The sequence below is a fragment of the Podarcis erhardii genome, assembly GCF_964252035.2.
Source record: "Podarcis erhardii genome assembly, chromosome: 7".
Lineage (NCBI taxonomy): Eukaryota > Metazoa > Chordata > Lepidosauria > Squamata > Lacertidae > Podarcis > Podarcis erhardii.
Window position 1 is genome coordinate 63720067 of NC_138511.1, and position 20189 is coordinate 63740255.

Genomic DNA, 20189 nt, shown 5'->3' on the forward strand with positions numbered 1-20189 from the left:
CCTTCTCCTTTGTGGATATATAGAATGTCAGCAGCACAAATGTCACTTTGAAGCTGGTAGTCCTAAACCTGCAGCCAGGAAGAGCCTCTGTAAATGTTAAACCACCATGCTGGATGTGTATTCCAGCCTATGCTCAATGGATCTAGGAGAAGATGTGGGCTCCTCTCCCTCTAGCTCCGTTTTGACAGGCAGCAGCTCTCCAGGGTTTCAGGCAGCAGCCTTTCATCAGTCCATTTTTTTTATTTAATTATTTCATGAGAATTTTGATTGTAAAATGACTAAAAGTGGTTTACAAAAAGATAAAACCAAGAAAAAAATAACAACTCATCTAGCTCAATATACCAGTCTACATGGACTGGTAGTATCTCCCCAAGGATTCATAGAGGAGTGCAGGCCAGCTGTACCTGGAGTTGCCAGGGACTGAATCTCGGAGCACCTGTTTGCAAAGTGGACCTTCCCCCAAATAGAGAGGCTAACAAAGTGAGAATTTTTATGTGATAGGCAGCTGCCTTATACCGGTCAACAGTCCATCTATCTCAGTAATGTTGACACTGACAGGCAGCGACTCTCTGGGGTTTCAGGCAGGAGTGTTTCGCAGTTGCATTTAGAAATGCAAGAGGTTGAACCCAGGACCCATGTTCTCCCACTGTGCTTTCCTTCTACCACCGAGCTACAATTCAGCATCTTGTTTCCTGGAAGCCCAAAAGCAAGGGTATAATGGCAACAACCTTCACCTGTTCTTTGCCCATCACTAACTGGATTCATTCACGTGCTGCTTCAGAGCATGAGAGGTAATAGCCAACATGGCTCATAACTATTAGTGGATATCTCCACCTTTGTCTGTTTCTCTTTTAAAGCTTTCAAGCCAGTGGTCATCACCACATCTTTTGGCCTTGAATTCCACAGGCTAATTTAAACTTAGTTTTGCCCTCCCCAAATCACTTGTCAGTCAGTTTCATTTTGTTTTCTTTTAACCATGCATACTTTTATAAACATTTAGTTGAGGGTGATGGACTGCAAAAAGGGGTGCAGGAAGGCATCAATTTCTGCTTTACCCCATGCAGTGCTGTTTCTGCTCCGCTGCAGTTTGACTGCTGACTACAACATTTTTTTCACTGTCTGCAAAGGCAACAAAGGAGATGTAATTAATTATATAATCGTTACATTACTCCACACTATTCATTTCAATGCTAGGGAAGCACAATGCAAATTGGAAGGAAAAACATCATAAATTACATACAGTTACATATCATTTGTGGATGGAAAACAACAACAAATAGCAACCATATATTCCTTGGATTGATTTCCATTCTGGACGTGCGGCAAATGAGCAAACACTTGCAAAATCTGATCCTTTTTCCGTTTCCATTAGAACTTTCCAACATTCCTAGATGTGAATAATATGGGGTAGGAGAGAAGTATGTTCAACAGAGGGTTGTTAAGTGGGTGGCACCAGCTACTCTACCCCACCCTGAGCCAGGTGAGATGACCCACTGCAGAGGGCTTGCCAGGGAGATCTCCCTGCTTGCAGTGGATGCTAGTCTATTGGGATGAATGAGATACTGCCTCACCAACCTCAGTGGCCCCACCTGTCTGCTTTCCTACTTCCAACTAGTCCAGGAGGTGGCACATTGCCTGTCAGCTTCCTCCTTCTCAGTGTCAGTGTTGCCTTTGTAGAATTGAGCAGAGAGGAGGATGGAGATAAAACAAGAAGTACCGTATTTTTTGCACCATAACACTCACTTTTTTCCTCCTAGAAAGTAAGTGGAAATGTCTGTGCGTGGTAGCTGTCTGTGCCTGTCATTGCCTCTGGCCATCACAGGAAGGACTATATCTCAGTGGTAGATTATTTGCATTGCAAGCAGAAGGTGCCAGATTTAATCCCTGGCATTTTCACATAAGGCTGGGAAAGCTCCTGGCCTGCAACCCTGGAGAGCTGCTGCCAGTCAGTGCAGACAATACTGAACTAGATGATCCAATGGCCTGACTCAGTATAAGGCAGCTTCCTATGTTCCTATGTTCTCTGGTTGCACCTACTGTTGGTCTCCCAAGCTTTTGCCCTATCAGTCCCAATTGGCACTGATCACTATTGCATGCCAGATAGAATTCTCGTGTGAGGGCTTTCCAACCCACAACCCCCATGGCCCCAGTGGTAAAACAAAACCAAAAATATTTCAGTTTATGGTGACCCTGGGAAGTCCTTCGTCATAGGTCTCTACAAATGAGGCCAGAGGAACACTACCCATCTCACCACAATCTCTTTACATCTGTGACTGTCCATTCTCTTTCTAGGAGATTGTTGACTCAATGGGTTTGATAGCATTTTTTTCTGCTGCCTTTGCCTATGTTTGTGCGCAAGGGAGGAAATGGCCCTGTTCAGTGCGCCTGTTTTCTCAAAGGCCCCCTTTCCATCTGTGCAAACAACAAGCTCGTTATGAAAGCCCCTTTAATTGTCCAAGCCCACATGCACAACATTTACCGAAAGGTTCAGCTGGACGGCGAGAGTCATGTCCTTTTTTTCTGCGGCAGCGGACACAGCACCATAAATCATCCCCTCCTCCCTCCCGTGGCTTGCCTATGTAAACGAGAGGCTTTACCACATCTCCAAACCCCAAGCAAAAGCCTTTTCGGCTTTTTCTTTTGTTATTGCAGCAAGAGATCAAGAACAAACTCCTTCTTCACTGGGAAACAGCCTTTCCTGGTCTGCAAAAAAATGAAAAGGAAAGGCATTGTGTTGCCTTTGAAAGGGGATTAAAATGTGAGCAGATCATGGGGAAATATAATCATTTCTATCTCTTTGCCAGATCTGAAAGGCCTTCCTTTTCTTGTCAATAATGCATTCAATCTCACTATCATTCTCATCAAACCAGTCCTGGTGTTTCCTGGTTTGGTATCCAATAGTTTGTTCACAGGCTGCAGTAATGGATGCACTTAGCTTGGTTCAGTGTTCCTCGATGTTATCAGGGAACTTCAAAAGCAGATGATCCTTAAGAGTCATTTGGAAGCAATCCCACTTAATAGGATCTTGAAGGGCTTGAGTGTTCATTTTCGCCTTGGTTTCCTTCCTTGAAACCTGCATTGAGGTACAGTGGTACCTCTGGTTAAGAACTTAATTCGTTCTGGAGGTCTGTTCTTAACCTGAAACTGTTCTTAACCTGAGGTACCATTTTAGCTAATGGAGCCTCCCACTGCTGCTGCGCTGCCGCAGCGCAATTTCTGTTCTCATCCTGAAGCAAAGTTCTTAACCTGAGGTACTATTTCTGGGTTAGCGGAGTCTGTAACCTGAAGCGTCTATAACCACTGTGTAATATTAATGGCTGCTGGAGGGCCACAGATTCCCCGCCCCTGGCCTAGAGGTATGAATGTGACATTCTATGTAAGAGGGAACCTGTGAGGCTGACTCAGTTCACCCTGTTGCTCTCTGTGCAAGAGCAAATTGAAACCATGAACTCTGGGGCTCTTCAAGTAATTAATATTGCAAATGTTTCACAGCCTGGGCTTTGCTGGGGCTGGTGGTTGAGAGGGTGGAGGGGAGAGACCCGTTCCCTCATCGATCCTTGCCAGCGTTGACAGGAATGGACCAGTCATTAATAGGAACAGGATTCATTTGGCTTCTACTTTGTACCATGAAGCCCTGTCTGGAAAGGCTGGAAAAGGGCCATGTGCTGTTTTACAACTAAAGGAAAAACAAATTATTTCATCAGGGACAAAAATCCTGCTTACCCTTTTAAGTTACTGGGTACCGAGGGTTGGAGATGCTATAGCAAAGACTGATCATGCCTTGGTTTCAGGTGTTTCTTTTCTCTCTTCTTCCTTTTCTTGGCATTTAAGAAACTTCTCTCTGAAGAGTTGTAAATGTAGCTGGACTTCTAGAAGAATAGGATATTCAAGCCTATCCAGAAGCCAGGTGTGCTGCTCTGGATCCTCTCAAATTTCTTTTAAATTCCTCCTAAAAAAAAACTCATTTCCCACGAAGCCTTGGGCTAAACCCCTAATTTCCCATGACCTGCTCACATTTTAATCCAAACCAGAGAAAAAAATTAGGAATTTGCCATGCTCAGTTCCTTAATGAGGCTAATGAAGCGCATATCCAGATTCAATGCTGATGCCCTTCACTGGTGTTTACACTGGCAAGCTAGCTTTCTGCAGGAGAGACTTTACTGCAGAGGAGTATTTGAACCAGCACTCCATCATCCTTCACCCTGAAGTGGCACCACACAATCCCACATGTCTGGAGGACTTGCCTTTTCTGACAGAATCCATCATTATGTTTGAGGACTGGGAAAGGTTGTGGACCATTGGGTTGAACTTCACTGCATGTAATTCTTTGAAGGAAAATGTAATGAAAATGATATATAGATGGTACATGACCCCAGTTAAACTTGCCAAGATATACCATTTGTCTGATAATAAATGTTGGAAATGTACAGTGGTGCCCCGCAAGACGAACGCCTCGCAAGACGGAAAACCCGCTAGACGAAAGGGTTTTCCGTTTTGGAGGCGCTTCGCAAGACGAATTTCCCTATGGGCTTGCTTCGCAAGACGACAGCCCATAGGGAAATCTCTCCGGGACAGCGGGGAAGCGCAGCTCGTCTTCCCCGCTGTCCTCGGACCTCCTCCGAAGCCTGGCGGCGGGGCGGGGACACCTCCCCCCGCCGCCCGGCATCGGAACGATGCCCCGATGCCGGGCGGCGAGGCGGGAAAGTCTCCCCCCGCCGCCCGGCATCGGAACGATGTCCTGAAGCCGGGCGGCGGGGCGGGAAAGTCTCCCCCCGCCGCCCGGCATCGGAACGATGTCCTGAAGCCGGGCGGCGGGGCGGGAAAGTCTCCCCCCGCCGCCCGGCATCGGAACGATGCCCCGATGCCGGGCGGCGAGGCGGGAAAGTCTCCCCCCGCCGCCCGGCATCGGAACGATGTCCCGAAGCCGAGCGGCGGGGCGGGAACGCCTCCCCCCGCCGCCCGGCTTCGGGGCGGGAAAGCCTCCCCCCGCCGCCCGGCTTCGGGGCATCGTCCCGATGCCGGGCGGCGGGGCGAGAAAGACTCCCCCCGCCGCCTGGCATCGGAACGATGTCCCGAAGCCGGGCGGCGGGGCCGCGAAGCCTGGGCGCGCTGGCAACTCTCCGCAAGGAGCGCCCAGGCTTCGCCCCCCCTGCTTGCCTTCCCAGGGGCTTTTAAATCGCCCGGACAGCGGAGAAGTCCTCCGCTGTCCCGGGCGATTTTAAAATGCCGCCAGAAGAGGTCGGGGGAAGGCGGTTTCCATAGGAACGCATTAATTGATTTTCAATGCATTCCTATGGAAAACCGTGCATCGCAAGACGAAAAACTCGCAAGACGAAGAGACTTGCGGAACGAATTAATTTCGTCTTGCGAGGCACCACTGTAAAGAAAATGAAGGTACATTCTTTCACCTCTGGTGGACTTGCCCTAGGGTGAAGGCTTTCTGGGAAATGATATATAATGAGCTGAAAAAGGTATTTAAGTATACCTTCACCAAGAAACCAGAGGCCTTCCTTCTGGGTATTGTCGGCCCGAAGGTGTTAAAGAAGGACCGAACATTTTTTATGTATGCAACAACGGCAGCAAGGATACTCATCGCTAAGAACTGGAAAACTCAAGATCTACCCACACTGGAAGAGTGGCAGATGCAACTGATGGACTATATGGAACTGGCCGAGATGACTGGCAGAATCCGAGACCTGGGAGAGGAGAGGGTTGAAGAAGACTGGAAGAAATTTAAGATTTATTTAAAAAAACATTGTAATTTGGTTGAATGTTAAGAAAGGATGCTAGATCATAAATAATTGTGCACCACTAAACTAGATGGAATTAAGATGACAAGTAAGTTGAGGAAAAATTATAAACCTATTGGAGAATTAACAGATTAGAGTTAAATGAATGTGACACAAGATTGTAAACAAGATGATAAATTGCAGGCAAGAATTGACAATGATGCAAATGGGAGCGGGAGATGTGAGGGAGTCCAAAGAAGTTACGAAAGTATGTTATGATATATGTTATACTGTTTTCTATCTTTGCATTTATGTTTAAAAACTTTAATAAAATATATATTAAAAAAAAAAAGAATCCATCATTCGTGAGAGTGTGGGAGGCTAGCCAAGGGGCAGCATGCATACACCTATACACACATTCAAGTTTTTTGTGGTTCCCCAAGAGATCCCAAAAGTTTGTCAATCTTTTAAAAAAGTAACGTTATTTTTTTAAAAAAATGTTTTTGTTTTGTCACTCCTATGTGTCTCCTTCTGGGATGCCATGATACCAAAAAGTTGGTGGGTTGGTAGTTTTGGTTTTTTTGTGTGGCCCAAAAGACCCCCCTCACTTTCCCCCCATTTTTAACTTTTTTTATAATTGACTGCTCATATATGTCTCCTGCTGTGATACTAGAATGTTTTTCTTGTGGGTCCCCAAGACCACCTCAAATGTGTCCATTAAACATTTTTTTAAAAAAATAGACTATAACTGACCATTTTTGTGGGTCCCTTGCTGTGATTCTGTGATGCCATTTCCCCCCCCCCAGCCACACCCACCACATTTCGGCCCACTTTTATACCTTGACCACACCCACTTTGTTTTTTTTAAAAAATATTTATTAAACATTTTCTTAATACAATAAAAAAGAACATACAAACAAAGTATCATAATCATATTTTCTTCACTTCATTGGACTTCCTCGCGTCCCTCGTTCCTGCGTTCCAAGTTAATCAAACTCAATCCAGCAATTTATCAGCTTATTTCAATTTCTTATTTTATAATTTTCAAATATTCTATCCCTAATTTTAGATAATTTTAACCCAAGTCTTAAAAGCTTAATTTTAACATGATACTTATCCAAAAATTTAACTTTTCTTATGTTTTTACTTATCTTCATATTCCTTTCAACTAATTTAATGGTGCCAAATTGTTTATAATCTTGCATCTTTCTTAACACTCATACAATTTACAATATTTTTGTAAATAGTCCTTGAATTTTTTCCAGTCCTCTTCCACTACTTCCTCTCCCAGGTCTCGGATTCTGCTGGTCATTTCTGCTAGTTCCATATAGTCTATCAGTTACATCTGCCATTCTTCCAGGGTGGGCAAATCTTGTGTTTTCCAGTGTTTGGCGACAAGTATCCTTGCTGCTGTTGTTGCATACCAAAAAAATGTTCTGTCCTTCTTTAGCACCCTCTGGCCCACAATGCCCCAAAGGAAAGCCTCTGGTTTCTTAGGGAAGGTATACTTAAATACCTTTTTCAGCTCATTATATATCATTTCCCAGAAAGCCTTAACCCTGGGGCACGTCCACCAGAGGTGAAAGAATGTTCCTTCAGTTTCCTTACATTTCCAACACTTATTATCAGACAGGTGATATATTTTTGCAAGCTTGACTGGGGTCATGTACCACCTATATATCATTTTCATAATATTTTCTTTCAAGGCATTACATGCCGTAAACTTCATACCGGTGGTCCATAACTTTTCCCAGTCATCAAACATAATATTATACCCAATATCCTGTGCCCATTTTATCATAGCTGATTTAACCATTTCATCTTGTGTATTCCATTTTAACAGCAAGTTGTACATTCTTGAGAGTACCTTAGTCCTAGGTTCTAACAGTTCTGTTTCCAACTTCGATTTTTCCACCTGGAAACCTATCTTTTTATCCAATTTAAAGACCTCTTTAATCTGAGCGTAGTGTAACCAATCTCGCACTTTATCTTTTAAATTCTCCAAACTCTGCAGCCTCCAGTTATCTCCATCTTTTTCTAATAATTCCCAATACTTAGGCCATTTAGTCTCCATATTGGGTCTTTTCAGAGCCTTAGCTTCCATAGGTGACAACCACCTTGGGGTCTTATTTTCTAGTAAGTCTTTATATTTTATCCAGACATTAAACACTGCTTTCCTGACAATATGGTTCTTGAAAGTCTGGTGAATTTTAACCTTGTCATACCACAAATATGCATGCCAACCGAAAGCATTGTTAAATCCTTCCAAATCTAAAACATCAGTGTTTTCAAGAAGCAGCCACTCTTTCAACCAGCAGAAAGCTGCTGATTCATAATACAACCTTAAGTCTGGCAGGGCAAACCCCCCTCTTTCTTTAGCATCAGTTAATATTTTAAACTTAATTCTGGGCTTTTTGCCCTGCCAGAGAAATTTAGAGATATCTCTTTGCCACCTCCCGAAGCACTCCATTTTATCCACAATCTGTAAAGTCTGAAAAAGAAACAGCATCTTTGGCAATACATTCATCTTTATAGCAGCAATTCGGCCTAACAAGGAAAGTTTCAATCTTGACCAACTTTCTAAATCCCTTTTAATTTCTATCCAACACTTTTCATAATTATCCTTACACACCCACTTTGACATGTTTCTCCATCTCAGAGATTCCAAAGAAATGTAGGAAATAATTGCCGTTTTGTAGACACAGCGCATGGCTGATATTGCATGATGTTGTCACCTTGCTGCTGCCTAAGCAGGGCTAGGCCCTTGATGAACACTCCCAGAATCTTGGGTAGCACTGCATTGAGCAGAGTGATGGAGAAAAAGGCAGGAGATTTAATTTAAATAATGATACCATCAGCAACTGATTTAATGCATTTTTCTACATCAATATAAAAATGCAGTTGACCCAAATACTGCTTCAGAGCTGGCCCCAGTTACAGCACCCTACATCTGAAGGAAAAGGGAAACTGGAGAGTTCAGTGTGGTGTAGTGGTTAAGAGCGGTAGTCTCGTAATCTGGGGAACCGGGTTCACATCTCCGCTCCTCCACATGCAGCTCCTGGGTGACCTTGGGCTAGTCACGCTTCTCTGAAGTCTCTCAGACCCACTCACCTCACAGAGTGTTTGTTGTGGGGGAGGAAGGGAAAGGAGAATGTTAGTCGCTTTGAGACTCCTTCGGGTAGTGATAAAGCAGGGTATCAAATCCAACCCCCCCCTCCTCCTCCTCCTCCTCCTCCTTCTTCTTCCTCAGAGTTCCCCTTACTTCCCTCTCAAAATATACTGGAGAACAAATAGCCACATTTAGAGCTGATTTCTAAGCCAGTCGAAAATATAGCATTTTCTCAAGAACAACCTGTTGTTGGTAGCTACAGTAGTTTGCAGATTAAGATCATAAAACTAACATGTCTAATTACAAAGGAAATCCCTGAATTGAACAGCTTGTTCTTTTAAGGAAAGGGTTGCCAGGGGGGAGAGGAAGGCAAGAACAGGACTAGCAGCTGCTTTTGCTGACCTGGGCTTAGCTCCAGTTGGGTTGTCAGCTCTTTACCATTTTTTAAAAGAATGTTTCGAGAATACAGCAAATAGGAGCACTTGCCAAAGTTGATTATATTTTCTGTCATTCTGTGCAAGCATGCAGGTGGGAGGCAAAGAAAGTGCAGAATTCAGATTCATGAGCATCTCAATCAAGCTTCTAGTCCTTATAGTTTGACTACATGTCAGGCGAATCTCAGAAAGTAAGGTACTGAATAACTGAGATTTCCCAGTAGTCTTGGGCAGGATTTCAGTCCCATTTTATGACAAGCAGAAACATGCAAAATCTATGTGAAAATAAGCTTGATTTGTATAATCACAAAATTCCACTTTTGATGGGCTAATATTGTGTTACCTTCATGTAGAATCTTTATTTATACATGAATATGTGTGATTCTCCCCCCCCCAAAGAAAGCGCATGGATGTAACTAATATACCATGTTACGGGTGCAATTCCACGTAACACTTAGTGGGGAATACGTGCAGATAATCAGGCCCCTTTCACAATAGGACTTTTCTCCTTTTCTCCCCACCATGAGCACCCCTATTCTTGTTCTGGGGTTCCCCCAACCCTCCAGAGCAGATTTAGGGAGTGTGGGGGTGCATGGTGAGAGTGGCAGGGAAGTCCTGTGGTGCCAGTTGACCTTGTTCCACGCATGCAGCAACCTAGTTGAATCTCACCCTGAATAACAAGCTCCAGAACCTCCATTAATTATTCTGTCTATGACTCCTCACCTTTGGGGAGATAGAGACAGATTAGTCTATATCAAGGTGGGGAAACTCAAGCCCTGGGCCTCTTTATCTGGTCCCCAGAACTCTCCACAAGCCACATTCCTTGTTGGCCTTTGCTTCGCTCCTGGAGTATTTTTGCCTGGCTGGAACGATAATGCCTTTTGCTTGCTTGCTTGGATGGATGGAGCATAGAGAAGGCTGTGTTGTGTGTGAAGAAACTAACCTGCTGCACAAAGTTAACATTTATGCTTGTTGCTCTAATCACTTTTGCCTCTGGATCTGCTCATCAGTGGCATATGGCCCTCAAGATCAGGATTTATCTTTCCTGGGCCAGATTGGTCCTGCGGAGATCCCTCTGTTGGCCAGATTGTGCACATGCATGAGCGTGCCTGCCCGCCCGCCCGCCCGCGATTTTCTGTGTTTGCACATGTGCAGACGTGATTTTCTGTGTGTGCGCAGACGTGATTTTCGGGGTCTGTGCACGCACCGACATGGTGTCCGGCACCGCGGAAGTGAGTCCCCGCGTCACGCTGCGGTTTAGTGCAGCGCACGAGCGGGCAGCTTGGTTCAAGGGTGGCTCGTGGGCCGGTCAAACGACCTCAACGAGTCGCTTCCGGCCCATGGGCCTTAGGTTGCTGACCCCTGCTCAAGGTGGTTGACCAGAAGGAAAAACAGCCCTCTGGCTGAAAAAATGTCTCCCTGCCAGTGTAAAATAGAACTGTCCACTTTAAAATAGGAGACATGGTCATCCTAGTTTTGGTAGTGGGAGGTCCAAAAACTCTGCCACACCTCATCTTATGTAATAGTAACCCCTGCCCTCCCCAATACTAATGGAATTTGAACACACACACACACACTCACAGTGAAAATGTCCCATCCAAGTTGCCTAAGGAAGGAAATGGTAGGGAGGAGGAGAGAGACAATATATCCACCACCACCTCTTAAATAATAGTAACTCCCCTCACAACAAAAGTATGGATGGAATTCAAAAACTATCTTTAAAGTCAGTGAAATTACCCTCTCCCCACTTTTGCAAGGAAAAAAAGTCACAGGATATATGACGAAACCTGTGTCACCTCATCCTAATTCATAGAAACCCCTGTGCACTGTGCACACACACAAAAGTATGGCTAGAATTTAAAGTCCCCCAAAACTGATGGAAATACACCCCATCCCAATTTTGTGGTGCACAAATATTCAAGATTTCTTGTTAGGCTTCTTAAAATGACTTAGCAGTTCCAATTCTACCCAGCAGAAGGCACTGTTGAGCACACCAATCTCAAAGACTTTGTGAATACTTGAAAGAAAGAAAAAAAACCAGAAAACACCGTGAGAATTCAGGGAGTCATTTATTAATTAAAATATTTATAGCATGCCCTTCTGGCACAAACACTAAGGACTCTTATTAAAAGGGAAAAAAGTTTTTGCAACTTAAAATTACAAAAATTAAGTTGGTCCTGAAAATATATGTAATTATATGCAGTTTTACCTAATATGCATGTTTTTGCAAAACAAAATGTCCCTAATGCATTTTTGCATGTTATTTTCATTAATATATGCATTTATGTGCATGTTTCACCCCATTGTGTGTATCTTTTGACACATTTCTGGGCTGGAGAACTGCACTGCAAAATTTAGATAAGTGTGAGTTTCGAAGGATTGCTGTATTTGGGTTCGCATATTGTTTTGGGAAGTGTGAATCCGGCAACTTTGCCTTTAAATGTGAATTGAATCAAGGTGCTCCTCCATCGCTAACCTCTGCCCATCCACAGCACAAAGGGGGTTTGGATTGCTCTGTTAGTCTGCCCTTCTCATGCAAAGGAAACCAAAGCTGGCAGAGCTACCTCACTGGAGTGGGGGGAAGCATGCAGTGATATTTTTAAAACTTTGGACATTTTACTTGAGGTCAGACAAATCTGAAATCGCTCTTCAGTATCATCCAAACTTGCAAGGCACTCAACATTTTTTTATACTGAAAAATATTAAACCAGCTCCACTCTTGGGAATCTTGTTTTTCTTCCCTGGTGGAGCTCCCTGGAAAATGACTCCATAAAACGAAACAGCAGCTGTTCAGAATATAGTAAGATATATATATTTATTTATTTTTCCTTGCAACTAATTTATTGCACACCATTTCTACAGAGTTGGAGCTGCAAAGTTTGCTTGTGTTCTGACACCCTTGTTCACACAGAAGCCAATTCTATAATAGATAGCCTTTGTCTGGCCTTCTGGACATGTATGTGGATTAAAACTCCACACAAAACTGGGGCAATTATGGGCTGCAATTATGGGTGGGCAGTTATAAATGTAGTCATAAGTGTATTCATTTTTTCCTCCAGGAAGCGTGGGGCAAAATGTGTGACAGTAATCTTCACAACAACCTAGTAAGGTAAGTTAAGTTTATGTCCACCAGGAAGCTTCATGGCTGAGCAGGGATTGGAACTCAGTACCCCTCCAGTCCAAGTGCAACACAGCCGTACTTTCAGGGCAGGGCTTGAGTGCAGAAATTCTTGTCCCCACCCAGCAGCCCTTCCAATACCAAATGGTTGACTTACTGTGTTTTGAAGTAATAGTAACAACAACAACAACAACAACTTATTTATTTATTTATGCCCCGCCCATCTGGGTGGGTTTCCCCAGCCACTTTGGGGGCTCCCCACAGAATATTGAAAACATGATAAAACATCAAACATTAAAAACTTCCCTGAACAGGGCTGCCTTCAGATGTCTTCTAAAAGTCAGATAGTTGTCTGACAGGAGGGCATTCCACAGGGCGGGTGCCACCACTGAGAAGGCCCTCTGCCTGGTTCCCTATTACCTCACCTCTCACAGTGATGAAAGTGCCAGAAGGCCCTCAGAGCTGGACCTCAGTGTCTGGGCTGAAAGATGTGGGTGGAGACGCTCCTTCAGGTATATTTGGTATAATAGTATACTAGTATACTGGCACTCTTATAATGTGGTTGTGACTTAAATGAAACATTACACAATGCTGTTGAAAGAGCCCTGCCATGACCACTGCCACTGTAAGACTATTGAATCCAGAGTCTAAAATGATCTAACTGCACCACCCCCAGGCAACCCCAGGAAAGGGCTACAGAAGTTGTCTTCTGGTCAGATCTAGAGATTGGTGGTGTGGGCACCCAGCTTGCTTATTGTGGGCTGAAAGCCCACAATGTTCAGAGAGCAGTTGCACTCCCCCCTGAAGGAATGGTTTTCTACTCTGGGAGCACTCCTGGATTCCAACTTGTCACTGGAGTCTCAGGTGGCTTCTGTGAGTACAAGTGCTTATGTCCAGCTTATGTCCTGCCCTTGAAGATAGTTTGGAGGTTTCAGGGAGTATAGAATGCATCTGCTAGGCTGGTAAGTGGGGCAGCCTGATGGGAGCATGTGTGATGACTGCCAGTGAGCTACAGGACTCAAATCAAGGTGTTTGTGCTAGCATGCCAAGCCCTAAATCACTTGAGATCCAAGCACCTTCTCCAGTATCTTAGACCCTGTGACCAGCAGAGGAGGACTTGTTGACGGTGCTGCCACTTGGGGATGCCTGGTTGGTGTTGACCCATAACAGCATAGCATAACATAACATAATAGCTCCCCATTTGTGGAATGTCCTCCCTCATTATTAAACCCCAGGAGGAATTTAAAAACATTCCTGTTTACCCAGGCATTTGATGACGGAGAGATAAGGTACTTGGCAACCCTAAAATCATTGGCTGAGAGAGGAGGTGGTTGTTTTAAAACAATTTTTAGAACTTTTAAGAGAGTTTTAATGTTACTGTTTTAATTATATGCTTGCTGTCCTGGGCAACTTCAGAAGGAAGCATAGGGTAGAATTAACAACAACAACAACAATTCTCAAGCTCTCTCAGTTTCTCATTTTTCCAGTCTTATGTCTAGTTCTCTTCATTTCCACATCAGGTTGCCATTTTTAAAAAAGTCCTCATGAACCAAGCAATTCACACTTTCCAAAATGATACTTGAACCAAAACACAACCATCCTTTGAAATTTGTGCTTCTCCAAATGTTGCCGTGCATTTGTCCAGCAAAGTATGATAACGGATACAAAACTAAAGTGTGCCAATAACTGCATATATTAGTGAAAATAACATGCATTAGGGAAATATAAATATTAGGGAAACATGCTTTGCAAAATTTCAAAAAATGTGTATATTAGGAGAAATTATTGCTAAAACACTGGTGACTTTTCACGAAAAGTTTTTACTAAAATGCAGATGAATCTTCAGAATAACTTTGAAAAATCACAAACTGATGTGGAAATGTGAGAACTGAACTTAATGCTGGGAAAATGAGCAATGGTGAGAAACTGAAATTGACATATAGTGAGCCTGCAACTTGTGTGCATTTAACTTGTACACATACAGCTTTACGCGCTTGGCATTTTTCCCTCGGGAAAAAAAGATATTGACACCCAATGTGTTTTGATGATACACAATTTTGTCTTTAAGGGTGGTGCCCTCATAAAATGAAGGCTTGCTGTATTTGCCCATCACTAGCCCCACCATGCTGGCTGTTATTGCATTTTGCACCTGGAAACAGAGCAGGAGCTGGTACTGACGCATACTGAATTGCCGGACAGCCTGGGAGAGCTAGAACAGTCTGTCTTGAATCCAGAGCCTCTGTCCTTAAGCCAGAATCAGATTTGCTAGCAGGAAGTTTATGGGTGGGTGGATAGGGTTCCCCTGGGCATGTGATGAATTTTACAATATGCCAGTAAGTGGATTTATTTCCAGTCATGCCGTCTGTCAGTAGACAAAATGAGACATCCAGCAAAAGTCTTGCTGTCCCTAGAGGCTGCCTTTGAGGAACTCTGGAAATGTGCCAGAACCATGTTAATATATCTAGTTTTCCAAAAGAACATTGCAACCCCCCCATCTACCTATTGCCTGCCTCCCCACTTCCCGCCTCATCTTTCCCCAAAGAAGTGAAGACACATGTCTTGAAATGATGTGTGTTCCCTCAGAGTCAACTCCTTTCTACCCAAGTGGCTCTTCAAGGCTAGTGGCTGGTTTGAATTAAGTAAAATTAGTCAAGCAGAGAGAAAGGGAGGACATGTTTTTCCAGCTTACTAGATACACCCCTCCTTTTCCAGCTTACTTTAGTTCAGACATCTCTCTTTTATGAGGAACCTGTGGTTTCCACCTTCTCCATTTGCACACACTGAAGCTTCAGTCCGGACATGGAATTGCCAAGCTGAGGTCTCTGTCCCTCTCTTTTAAAGGCATCCGTAGCATATAGCATATAGTACAGACATCCAATACTGGTTTCACACCGCCCACCTGCACCTAGGTATGTCAGAAGGCATTATTTTACATTCTACCCTGTATTTGCTGCGTGCATCACTGTTTCCATTCCACTGCAGTTTGTCTACTGCCAAAAACCATGTTATTCATTTCACTGTCTGCTGTGGTGAAATTTAGTAAATTATGTAATTAATTATATAAATTTCATTGTCATTTTGTCTTCCACGCCATTCATTTCAAAGAAAACTCAATGCAAATTGTGTTGGGGAGGGAGACACACATGACCAATTACGAATTGTTTGTGTACTGACAGCAACAAAAGTGAATACCAATTGTATTCACTGGATTCATTTCCATTCTGATCGTAGGACGAATAAGCAAAGATTGCCAATTCCCGCTTCTGTTTTTGTCTCCAACATCCCTACCTGCAGATATTCAAAAAGTAACTTTATACAAGGCTCAATAGGAACATTACAGAAAATATTTTTATTTCATTATGGCCATGTTCATACTCGCAAGTACTTGGGTTTAGTAGATGTGCCCTGCTTTTTAACTAATTTTTTTTACTGAGGATGGCTTTGGATGTTGTGAGATGCAGGGGACAGAAAGTGTGAATCATTTACGTTTCCTTTTCTCAGTATTTATTTTTGATGCCTGAATTTGAACCCCACACATCCATGCACTTGAGGGCTCATAGCTCAGTGACACACCTCATGCTTTGCATGCAAAAGCTCCCAAATTAAAACCCTGGCAGGAACAGCTCAGCAGGTGGGGCAGAGCCACTAAGTTAGCTTTCTGGGAGGTGCATTGCTGTTGCCAACTGGGAGGGACAAGGCTGTGGGAGAGTCAGCACAGTGTCAATGTGCTGGATTGGCTTCAGTAGAGAATTTGCACCACACCAACCTCACATTGCCCCTCTTTCTCTCAGCATGAGCCCACCTGCCAGTATGCTAGCAAAGTGGCTCTGTCCCACTTGTCAAGACCTTTCTGGTTCCTGGCACCCCCATTTAAAGGCTGGAGAAGACCTATGCCTAAGCCCCTGGAGTAGTTGGGATAGACTGGGGACGAGGAACTGGGGGCCCTTCAGACGTTGTTGGACTCCAGTTCCTATGAATCCTAGGCATCAACGCCAATGGTAAGGGATTATCGGAAATGTAGTTCAACGGGATCCAGAGGCCACCACCCTGGTTGTCCCTGACTTAGGTGGACCAATGGCCTAATTATAGGGTAGTTTAATAGTGTATCCTGCACCAGCATTCTCCTTCTGCCTGATCCCTGTCCTGCCCTCACAATTCAACCTGGATTGGGGAAGTGGGGTGGGGGACTGAATCTGGAATCTAAATGGCCCCTCCTCTCCCTCAACACTGTGATAATGCTCTTACTGGGAGTGGCAGTGTATTTTCAGCTGGTTGAATAGTTTCATTCCTCTCCGTTTTATTGCATTGTGGTTTGGTGATTTATGTGAATTAGCAATCAGTTTAGTGGTTTAGTGATTTAGTGATCAGTTCTTGAGTTGTCACCCTGGAGCGTGATCAAGAGATAACAACCAGCAACTGGCAAAACCTCTCTCTCTCTCTCTCTCTCTCTCTCTCTCTCTCACACACACACACACACACACGGGTGTTAATTTAATATATATATGGGGAGACATGCTAAAATATATGCTCCTGGGTGACCTTGGAGACTCTAACCTTAATACATAAGCTTGTTGTGATGACATAATGAGGTAACTTCTTGTGTGCTGCTCGAAGCTGCTTGAAAAAAAGGGTATGATAGAAATGTCAATAATGTATGGCATCTTCCAAAGTCTGTAAGAGCCTCTCAACAACTTATGTTGACAAAGTACCAATATTTATTTTAAGGGCAACATTTCAAAGGAGGAAAAATCCTAAAGTAAGAACAAAGATTTCAGCACAATCTTCTGTCCAAGCCAGAAAACACAAGCTTGGGGTTTTAACATTTCTTTCTTCTTGCCAAAAAATGACAGTTAAGTGACTTAAATTATTTTTAATGCTCACAATTTCTTTTGCATTCCAAATGGTTTCCCATGGGAAAAAATGGCTGAAAACTTGCTGGCTGGGCGACAAATCTGAAGAGCTTGTTCCGATGTCATTCTAGGCCAAAGGTGGGAAACCTGAGCCCAGGATCATACCACTCATTGGCCCTGCTTTGTACCCTGCATCAGTGTTTTTGCCTTGCTGCAATATGTCTGAAGGTTGGCAACATCAACTTCGCCATGCGTGAATCGCTTGCAGATAACCACAGTACCTGGAGACAGACAGACAGGCCATGTATCCACAGCAGTGACCAGAAGAGGAATGACCGTTGGGAGGAGTGCAGAGAGAAGAAACTCCATGGTGAACCTCCAACAGCACAATGGGTTGCCTTAATCTGCCCCAGCTGCGACAAAACATGTCTCTCTTGTGTTGGTCTCTACAGCCACAGCAGCTGTAACCTAACAACAGTTTGACTTCACCCCCAAAGGCACACTCCTCCATTGCCTCCCAAGACAGACAGATGCCAACAAAATGTCTTCGAACTCTGATAATGCCTCTTGCTTGCCCAGATGGAGGATAGAGAGGAGGCATACCAATGTGTATAGAAGCTACTCTACTATGCATATTTAAAATTTACATCAATCATTCCACTTACCCTAAACATGTGCCCACTGCAAGATTGTTTAGAGGAAAATGCGCCCCTCAGGCTGATAAAGGTTCCCCCATCATCCCTTAGCACTGGTATTGTTAGCTAGGGATGATGGGAGTTGTAGTCCCAAATCATCTGGAGGGCCGAGTTTGGGGATGCCTGGTTTAAAAGGTTGCTCAGCAGCTGTAGTCTGTATGTGAAATATCAGGGTTGGTGCTGCATAGAACAGTGCATTAGTGTTCATGGATTTTTAACACAGATGTGCACTACATGCAAGGTGGAGCCATTTTCCCCTTAGGTCTTAAACTTGCAAGGCAAACTTGGGGCAGGGACCATAAAATATAACCTGGTAAATACATACCATTGCAAAAGCCTCTGGCTATCTGTAGCAGCTGTTGATTCTGACTGATAGGTGCTACAGTCCATCAGGAGTTCCATTCCAGCTCTGGCATCACTCTTCACCCTTTGCTTCTGTGCGGACGCTTGCAGGACGAGAGGAAAATAGGAGGTTGTTATTCTCTAGTGCTGTAAGACATGTAGCTGCTACAGCCAGCCAGAGGCTTCTGACCATGTGGAGGCTTTTAAAAAAGCCTCCTGCATGTACCATGCCAGAGATTCAGTTCATTGTAATGCTCTTCAGCAGACTGATGAGGAGATCGTCAAACAGGCAAAAAATAAGGAAAGGAAAGGAGATTCTTTGCTTTGTACATTTGCTATTCCTGTCAGCACCTACTTTTTTGAATTATACCAGAGCTATTTCAAGCAAATATCCTACGGCCTAATTCCTGGGAAATCTGGTGTAGATTTGTTTATATATTTATTTATTCCAAAGGCTTCTATTGGTCACTTAAGCTGTCACTCACAGCCAGCTGCTTTGTGGGTAGACTGGACTGGGAAGAAGGACTTTTGCACTTTCCATCTAGGCAATGCATGTCTGTTCACAACACGAGAGATGGGGAGGGGAGGCAGGAGGGTGATTAGCGATGGTGCCTTTCTTGCATGCTTCAGGAAATGCCAAAACTTGCAGAAAAATGTAACCGGTCCAAAACCTTCCCGTTTCATGCATTGGTACAGCACTCTTAAGAAAAAGTGATGCCGCCTCTGTGATCCTGTTATGTTGGGATTGGTGCAGCAAACAGGACTCTGTTCCATAGACGGGGCAAGCAAATGAGCACTTCTTTGGGAAGGCTGGGCTTGACCTAAGCAATTGAGGTGTTAGCGACTCCTCTGGAGCAGATGCGGGTGGGAAAGGTGACAGCTTCCCCCTCAGAAGCTGAGCCAGAGGCAGCTTCTGGTAGCTCTGGAGGCAGGCTTGGCCTAACAAGCAGGGTATCTTGAGTCAGAAGCAGCCCCTGGCAACTCTGGAGGCAGAGGCATGCCTGGGTGACTGATGGAGAGGCAGGATGGGATGAAGAGAAGCTCCCCCACTAGGACCTTCCCCAGAATCCTTCCCCCAAGTGGTTCCTTGGGCCCCTGAGGCTCTGGCATGGTCTTTCTGATCCCACTGGCCCCCTCCCCAGAATCATGTTGCATCAGGCCAGCCAGCCCATAGGGACCCATGACAGCTGGGGCTGATGGGAGTTGTAGTCTAAAACATCTAGTAGGCACCAGGTTGAGGAAAGCTGTAGTACAGAGCAGATGGTGTAAGCTGCAGCAGCACTATCCCCCCTACAGCAATCTGTTCGTGATGGAGAGGGCATGACATTGTGCTCCTCATTAAAGTGGTGTTGACTTAGGAGGTGCCCCTTTGCCCTAACTTGTTTCCACCTGAGGCGTAGCTGTTTGCAGGGTTTAGAAATCTTTAAAGGAGTCTTGTTATTTTACATGCAGATGCTGAAGGAGGTAAAGGGCTTGCCAAGATAAATAAACCTTTCCCTCGCCAAAATTATTCAAAGGGAGAGGGTAGATTTGAAGAGGGTTGTGCCAAAAGGATTACTTCTTGACAACGTTTTTTTGTTTGTTTGTTTTTTTGCAAAGCACACCGGCTGGTCGTGTTAATGCCTGCAAAATGCAAATTTGGAGCTTTTACCCCTGGCATCCACCAGTGGACAGGGCAGCAGGGTGGGTGGGTTATACATTCTTGGGCTGAAGAGCAACAGTGTCAGGAATTTTATATGCGCCTGAGGAATCTGTCAAATATATTGAACATTCATCGTACCAAACTCTTCTCATTGGGCATTCTCCAAGCACTGAGAAAGCTCCAGTTACTTTTGTGGTCCTCTACTGGGAGATCAAGATGTTTTTGAGAGCTTATAAAAATAATGCATACTGCATGGGTGGTCTTTAGGGT

The 20189-nt window shown here is 44.2% G+C and overlaps 1 long non-coding RNA gene across 1 annotated transcript in view; it reads left to right on the plus strand.

Moving 5' to 3' along the window:
* Positions 1-15375, plus strand: part of LOC309346605 — a 46090-nt gene extending 30715 nt beyond the window's left edge. Inside the window, exons 4-5 of the long non-coding RNA XR_014158706.1 lie at positions 12332-12381; positions 15103-15375. This is a non-coding gene — a long non-coding RNA (uncharacterized lncRNA). The remainder of the gene's footprint in view (positions 1-12331; positions 12382-15102) is intronic.
* Positions 15376-20189: the final 4814 nt, after the last annotated feature.